Raw genomic sequence first — 8,062 nt, forward strand, 5'->3', positions numbered from 1 at the left:
TTGTCTGTATCCTGCTTTGTGCTCAGGGCTCGGCCAACAGAAATCACCCTGGGGACTTCCCGGTAGAGAACAGGGAATTTACCAGTTGAGCCGCCTGTGGGCAAGGCCGGTTGTATGTTGCAATAATCAACCCTGGCTCCCAGCTTTGAGTAACTAGAAGGAAGGAAGGGAAGACAGCGTGGACCTTCATCCCATTAACAGACTGGAAGGTTTGCCGGTGGCGCTGCAAGACAGGTGGGGATGGAGGACCTCGGGACACCTTGAGAGAACCAAGCCCCTCGCTGACTCTACCACCTCTGCACCCAGCCTCCTCGCAACCTTCACGAGCGGTCATCACACTTAGGAAGCTGGTGACTCGGGTGAAAGTGAACTGCGGGACTCCAGGGCCCTCGATATGCCAATGGGAAGTGGCTCTTCAGGAGCAGCTATCTGCGGGACTAGCCGGCTGGGCCTCACGGCCTCAAGAGAAGCCGGCTCTAACCTTCAGGTCGTCCCCCACTGCCTGGGATGTGGGGCCCCTCTGCAGCCGCCTCTCCCCCTCTGTCCCCTGGGCCAGCTCCAGCCCCTCCTGCCGTCTCCCCAGGGGCTGCTGCCACCGCTAAGGGCACAGGGCTCCCCCATGGAATCTGCTCTGATAGTCGCATAAGGGTATTTTATCCTTTATGTGCTTTTTGATTAAAAGGGCTTTCAAAAATGTGAGACTCATTTTTAGGGAAGGTTTAGGTTTGCAGCCGCTCTGCACGCTTTGGATCACACACCTGCTGTACGGAGCCAGTAGGAACAGCAGGCATGGAGATAGTGGCTGTTGCCTGACCCCAATCAAATCAGAAGCGATCTGCTACCGATCTAGCGGTAATTGAAAGCCACTTCCTAGGAGGTGAAGTAAAGGCAGGTGGACTCGGGAGCCCCTTCCTCCCTGCCCGTCACTAATCTGGGTGCTACGTGAGTGGCTCCAGCTTCTCCTGGCCCTGCCCCAGGGCACAGCTCAGAGCCAGGGTGCAGATGTGGGAATGTGGGGCCCAGCCTCACCTCCAGACTCCAAGTTTCAGATCCCCTGCAGACAATGGCCAGGCCTGCGTTCTGTCTCACATAGGTTATTTTATTTGCTTTTGAGACAGAGTCTCACTGTGTTGTCCAGGCTGGCCTTGAGCTCACGGGCTCAAGGGATCCTCCTGCCTCAGCCTCCTGAGTAGCTGGGACTACTATGCACAGCACCATGATTATTTTTAAAAACACCTAGTTCGATGAAAGAGTAAACAAAACCCAAAATGTACAATAGAATATGAAAGGGAAAGAAACTGCTCAAAGCAAGGAACAATTGGGATGAGGGAAAGAAGAAAAAGAAAGTACTAAGGCATATACATACATATATATATATATATATATATATATATAAATATATAGCTGGCATAACTGTACTGTTGATGTCTGGTGGTTTATTGAGGGGAACAGTTAATGCTTAAAATATTTTATATTTTGACCAATTTTGCATGCCTGCATCTGGTAATCTGAGCAACTTATGTGAAGACAATATGCAGTATAACAACCATTGATAAATTTCTACCATCTTGTTTAGTGAAACTCTGTATTGTCTCTAATGTTCTTTTAAATTATTATTTTCTTATTCCCTTGAATGGTTTGATCAATCTTCCATTCTTACATCTGGTAATCTGAGCAACTTTGTTGAAGATGACAATATGCAATATAACAACCACTGTTAATCCCTATCATTTGGTTTGATCATTTCATTTATTTCCACATCATTTTCATTTATTTTTATTTTTGTCTTTTTTGAGACAGGGTCTCACTGTGCAGTTCAGGCTGGCCTTGAGCTCACTTTGTAGCCCAGGCTGGTCTCAGACTCATAGCGATCCTCCTGCCTCAGCCTCCCAAGTGCTGGGATTACAGGCATGCACCAGCATGCCCGGCCCCATATCATTTTTAATGTCCTTGCTTTGTTTTGTTTGTATTTTGATATTGTCTATTGTTCTTTATTTATTTATTTATTTAAAAGAGCAAAAGAAGGACAACATAGCAATAGGGGGATTCAATGAATTACAGACAAAGTGGTAGGACATTATCAATGGTTGTTATTTTACCTATTGGTATCTTCAAGATAGTTTCTCAGGATGTTGTTTTTTTAAAAACTATTCTCTTTAAAATAAAAAAAAGAAACTGCTCAAGAGAAAAGAACAACTGGGATGAGGGAAAAGAGAAAAGACAGAAAGAAGGAAAAAATACGTATATATGTACACACAAGAGAGCGAAGATAGTACTACTGATTTCTACTGCTTTATTGAAAGGAACAGTTAATGGTTGTTTTTTTTTTTTTTTTTTTTTGGTTTTTTTCTCCGGTACCAGGAACCGAACTCACGACCTTGCGCTTGCCAGGCAGGCGCTTTTGCCGCTGAGCTAAATCCCCAGCCCCGGAACAGTTAATGTTTAATTGTTGGATCAATCTTACATGCCTATATTTGTTTATCTGAGTAACCAATTTGAAGGTATCAATATGTAATACAACCACCATTGTTAATTTCCTGTCACCTTGTCTGAAATTCTGTACTGCTCGTATTGTTTGTGTGTTATTTTGTAAATGTCTGTGTGTCTGTCAATATGTTTTCATTCTGTTATCTTTAAAATAAATAAAAAAATAAAAACACCCAGTTCTAAGGATGTAATAGTGAAGCCAGTCTGTGCGCATGGCTGGGGTGGGATGGACCCATACTCACACTCGGATCTCTGCCTCCACTTCCGTCCCATTGTAAGAAACCATTTAAAAGCATCACTGCAGAAGAGGCCTGGCCTGGAAGTGGTCTCCTGTCAGTCATGGTGTCAGGATGGAGGACTTAGAGCTACTTGCCAAAAAGCAGGTGACAGGTGGAGAAACTGAGGCCCCGGAGATGAGAAGCTGACCAGGGCTAGCTCTGCAGTCAAGCTCAGCTTTTTCTCCCTACCCGTGAAGCCAAATCAGTGTGGCCTACAGGCTCCCCTGCCCCTGCCGCAGGAAGGAGGGATGGGCAGAGAAAAAAGGAGAGGCTCAGGGCAGAGAAGAAAGAAGGGGACAGGAAGCCACGGCCTGCGTGGGGTCCAGGAGCCCCTCGCAGGGTGGAAAGAAGCAGGGAAGTCACTGGTGAGCACCGGGGAAGGAGCCAAATATATGCAGGAGCCATTTCCTCTCTCAAGGAAGATAAACAATAGATTTATAAACAAATTTCACAAAGCTGTCCAACTACTTAAAGCACCCTGGTACAAACTCACATCCTTTGTGAGCATAAAGCTGATCGCGCAGGGATCCACAGCTATCCTGGGGAGAGGGAAGATGGGGAAGGGGCCAGGACAGGGAAATGTCCCTTCTCAATCTCTTCCCTGCTAGGTCTTGATATGGGATGGGCTGCCGTCCCTTTGCGCGCAGTTTGCTCTTCTGTGAAAAAGGAACAGAAATTCCTGCCCAATGGGGCTACTGCGGAAAGGAAACCAAGACGTGCTTTCTGGCAGTATCACAGACCAGACACCCTCCTCGACCTTCCTATGAGCGCATGGGCTAAATCGTAAAAGTAGAAACTGTGTGTGCATTCCTGAGCTGCTGCAAAGGGACAGATTCTGCAAAGACCAAAAACTCACTGGAAGCAGAGAGCTAGAGAGGAGGGCTGGCAGCGAGGCTGGCTTTGCTCGACGAGTCTGCACTGAACCCTGGAGGGTCTGAGTGTCTTAGGCAGGTTTCAAAGCCTGGGGAGACGGTCTTCCCACAAAGCGGGGGCTCCAACGGGCTCCATTCTTGGGGACCAAGAAATAAGCACACAGACAAAAGGGGACTGGAAGGAGATTTCATCTTGGGCTGGGAAAAAGTCTCTCCTAAAATTGTGCAACCATAACCTGAACTTCGCAAGGTATGCAGTCTGAATTATGCTGTGTACGTGGCCAGAAAGCTTTAGGTAGAGAATGAATTCTAAGTGATTTGGGGTCTGTCCCCCCCACCCCCATCCCCACCCCACATCCCACTCCCAGACAACTAGCAAAACTTAATGCAAATCTTTTCTGGAAAAACCAACTGCAACACACACCTCGAATGATTCTCAAGAATACAGTTCCCAGGAGAACAAGCAGCTGGCAGCAAACGAGGCAGCAAAAGCAACCAGCACCAGAACCAGACCTGCAAAGACTCCAGACTCTGCAGTCGCCGGACATGAGATTTATAAAGTCTCCAAGTAATGAATTCAGTATTTTACAGCAATAAATGTCTTGTCTTCAATCACGAGCAAGAAATGAGGGACCTGGACAGTAACCAAGCAGATCTGAAAAATAACAGAGCAGAACATCTAGAAATGACCAATAAAGGCAATGAAAAAATTCAATGGATGCCTTAAGCGGTGATGAAGATGCAGAATGAATGAGCTAACTAGAAAATAGACAAAGAAATTATTCAGAGCTTGGCACAGAGAGACAGATGAAAAAGGTAAAGCACAGGATGCAAGAGAGAGAGAGAAGAGTGAGAGGGCTGAATGTGAGGCACTCAGGCTCCAGAAGCAGGGAGAAGAGGGGCAGGAAAGAAGGCGCAGAGTTTCCCAAATTCCTGCAAGATCGGAATCTCTAGCTCCAGAAGTCCCAGAGAAACCCAAGCAGAAGTGAGACGGAAACTCAGACACACCGTGATTCTGCAGAACACCAAAGAAAACAGTCATCTTTAATGCAGCCAGAGAGAAGCGCCGGACCACAGGGACAGGCATTAGTCTGACAGCCAACTTCTCAACTCAGTGCCAGAGGGTGGAGGTCAGTGACAAAGCACCAGGACAGCCACCCTGCAGCACCAAGAGTGAAATAAAGACATTTCCTTTTTTTTTTGGAGACAGGGTCTCGCTATGCAGTTCAGGCTGGCTTTGAGCTCACTCTGTAGCTCTAGTTGGCCTCAAACTTGCAACGATCCTTCTGCCTCAGCCTCCCAAGTGCTGGGATTACAGGCATGCGCCACCATGCCCGGTTTGACATTTCCATACCAACAAAAAATAAAACCTAAACAGGAACACCCTGAGACTCTGCCATCCACAGATCCTCACTGAAGGATAAAGCTAAAGGATTTATTTCAGGTAGGAGGAAAATGACCCTTCGCTCATCAAGAGTGGTGAGAAAAATATTGCTCAGGGGGAAAAGTTAGAGTAACAGTGTATAAAATGAGGATGTCTAGTTTGTAGGGAGAAATAGGGTTGGACGATCACTCAGTTAAGCTGGGAGTAGTAAGTCAGGAAGGTAGCGATGAGGGTGAAATTGGGATGTGGTTCTTGTGCTGTTTGGCAGGAAAGGAAAGATACTGGTTCGTTTTGGACTTTAAGAAGGTCTGTGAAAGTAGGTGGGTAACCACCGACTGAACAAACTGAGTAAGAGGCATAGATTCCAAAGAAGATGGAAACAGAATGGGGAGCAGGTACCTTAATCTACAAGAAAGAGCAGAAAACATGAAAAGCATATTTGGTTGGTTTTTTTTTTTTTTTTTTGGTCTTTTTTTGAGACAGGGTCTTGCTCTGCAGTTCAAGCTGGCCTTGAACTCACTTTGTAGCCCAGGCTGGTCTCGAACTTGCATATGCTTTTTGTGCCGGGTATGGTGGCACATGCCTGTAATCCTAGCATTCGGGAGGCTGAGGCAGGAGGGTCATTGCAAGTTCGAGGTCATTGGTAGAAATAAATCCTAATTCATCCATAAGATACACAAGAAGCCTGAACACCCATACACCAAGGAGCACTGCCTTAAAATACATAAAGTAAACATCTGAGCATTGCTAGAAGCATCCGGCAAACCCAGTGGGAGACTTTAACACATTTCTCTTAAGAATCAACACACTCATCAGACGCAAGCAGAGAAGGATACACAGTACTCGCATAGATCAGCGGTTCCCAAGCTTTTTGGCAGCAGGGCCAGGTTCCGGGAAAGATGTTTCCACGAAGGGGTGGCGGGTGTTATGGTTAGAAGACTGGTCTAGAGGATGTGCAACACAGTTCCCAGGAGGCTCCGCACGCCTGCGAGAACCTCACACGCCTGACCTGACAGGAGACGGAGCTCAGGCGGTGATAAACACAGAGGACGCTTCCCTGCACCTCTTGCTACTGTGCAGTACTGGCCCCTGGCCCAGGAGTTGGGGACCCCCGTACAGACGACTTAACAGCCAAAGGAGCTAACTTCTTTCAGCGACTGTACATGGAAAACTCAAATGTGATCAAGAAAACAGTTTTCAAGCACTTATGGAACATTTAAGCAAAAAGTGTGAAGGAGATAAAATATAAAGATGGACTACAGAAAAGCCACACAGTGTACATGTGAAACATATCCAAGAAACCAACCTGCTTGTGTGTGCGTGTATGTACCGGGAATCGAACTCAGGACCTTGAGCTTGCCAGGCAGTCCCTGTGCCTCTGAGCTATAACCCTAGCCCTCTGTTTTGGTTTTTAAAAGCAGAGCCAGGTGTGGTGGTACATGTATACCATGAGTTCAAGATCCGTCTGGGGGAACTGAATAACTTAGTGAGACCTTGTCTCAAAATAAAAGCTAAAAATGGGGCTGGGGAGGCAGCTCAGTGCTAACCTGAATTCAATCCCCAGTAACATAAAAAGTAAATAGATACAAAGAGACCCAGGGGCTGGGGTGTGGCTCAGTGTTAGAGCACCTGCCTCGTGTTCACGCAACCCTGGGTTCAATCCCCAGCACTGAAAGAAAAAAAAAGCGAGCCTGAGCCTGTCCTCCTCATGCGTGGCTGTGCCTCCCGGATCCAGCACAGAGCCTAGCTCACAGGGACCCTCGATAGTCCCTGAAGAGTGACCTGAGAACGAAGAATTCTCTACGGAGACGGCACAGGGTGTGTGAGCAGGTGGCAGGGCAGACATGAAGGGACACGAGGACAAGGTGAATGGCACCAGTCCCCAGGGAGAATTCACACACAGAAGAGCAGCCTTCTCCAAAAACATCCAGGGACAGAGGCACGAGGAGGTGACAGATGGCACAGCAGGGATCAGCAGACAGGAAGTAGACTCCGTCTCCGTGTTAGGAAGGGTTTTCCAGCATGAACCTGCCTAGCACTGGTTAGCAAGGGGCCTGGCCAATCGCCCAAGACCCCAGTGTGCGGCAGGGGTCGCTTGGGCCCCATCCTGAGGGGCCTAGCTCACCAATCAGCAGTCTTTCTAACTCTGTTGTCATTCCGAGATTCTTTTATCCAAACTTCCCCAAAGAACTGACCCACGTCCCAGACGCAGGAGGTGGCGGAGGAGTCACCAGGGCCCCACCTCCCACACGCAACCTGTAGCATCTGCTTCGCCTTTCAGTGATGTACAGGTCTAAGGCCCCCTGCGCCCCAGAACACCCTGTCCTTCCAGCAGGCGCGAGGGGTCACACAAGCACACTGAGTTCATTGGGATGAGACGCCGTCGCCTCCTGCAGAGGAAGCAGGCTCACCTGGACTGGGGCAGCAGGCGGCTGAGCGGGGGGCCTGGCTCTGGGGACTTCTGTGGCCGCCGGGTCATGCTGCTGTCATGCTGCTGTCAGGTGGGAAGAGGAGACCTGTGGGGAAAAGGAGAAGGAGGGGTCACTTCCTCATCTTTTTTTGGTTTTGTGGTGCTGGGGATCAAACCCAGGGCCACATCCTTAATCCCTAGCTGTTTGTTTTTTTATTTTGAGACAAGCTCTCACTACGTAGCCCAGACTAGCTTCAAACCTGTGATCCTCTTGCCTCAGCCTCCTGAGCAGCAGGGATAATGAGTGGCATCATCAGGCCTGGTTATTACCTCATCTTTTACTCCCAGCTCGCTGTCCTCACCCCTTGCTGGACATTACCACAAAGCCTAGGGAGTTTCTGAGGCTGCCCACACACCCTCTCAGACTGAGGGGCGGACAGGCATTCATTCAGCAAACTGTCCAAAGCCTCGGAGCCCTACAATGGTGAGGAACTGAGGCCACTGAGATGAATTAAATGCAGTCCCTGCTTTCAGAAAGGGGAGCAGGGGGATGGTTTGCACGCGTTTCTCTGCAATATAATTTGCTAACTGTTATCATTTCCCAAAATTCATCCATTGTCATATATATATA

General features: G+C 48.1%; 1 protein-coding gene across 1 annotated transcript in view; it reads right to left on the reverse strand.

Annotated features, from left to right (window-relative positions):
• Positions 1 to 8,062, reverse strand: part of Trerf1 (transcriptional regulating factor 1) — a gene marked incomplete in the record, with an annotated part of 188,333 nt that overhangs the window by 56,016 nt on the left and 124,255 nt on the right. The window contains 1 exon segment of the mRNA XM_013516789.1: positions 7,433 to 7,537.

The sequence above is a fragment of the Chinchilla lanigera genome, unplaced genomic scaffold, assembly GCF_000276665.1.
Source record: "Chinchilla lanigera isolate Chin_1 unplaced genomic scaffold, ChiLan1.0 scaffold00036, whole genome shotgun sequence".
Taxonomy (NCBI): Eukaryota; Metazoa; Chordata; class Mammalia; order Rodentia; family Chinchillidae; genus Chinchilla; species Chinchilla lanigera.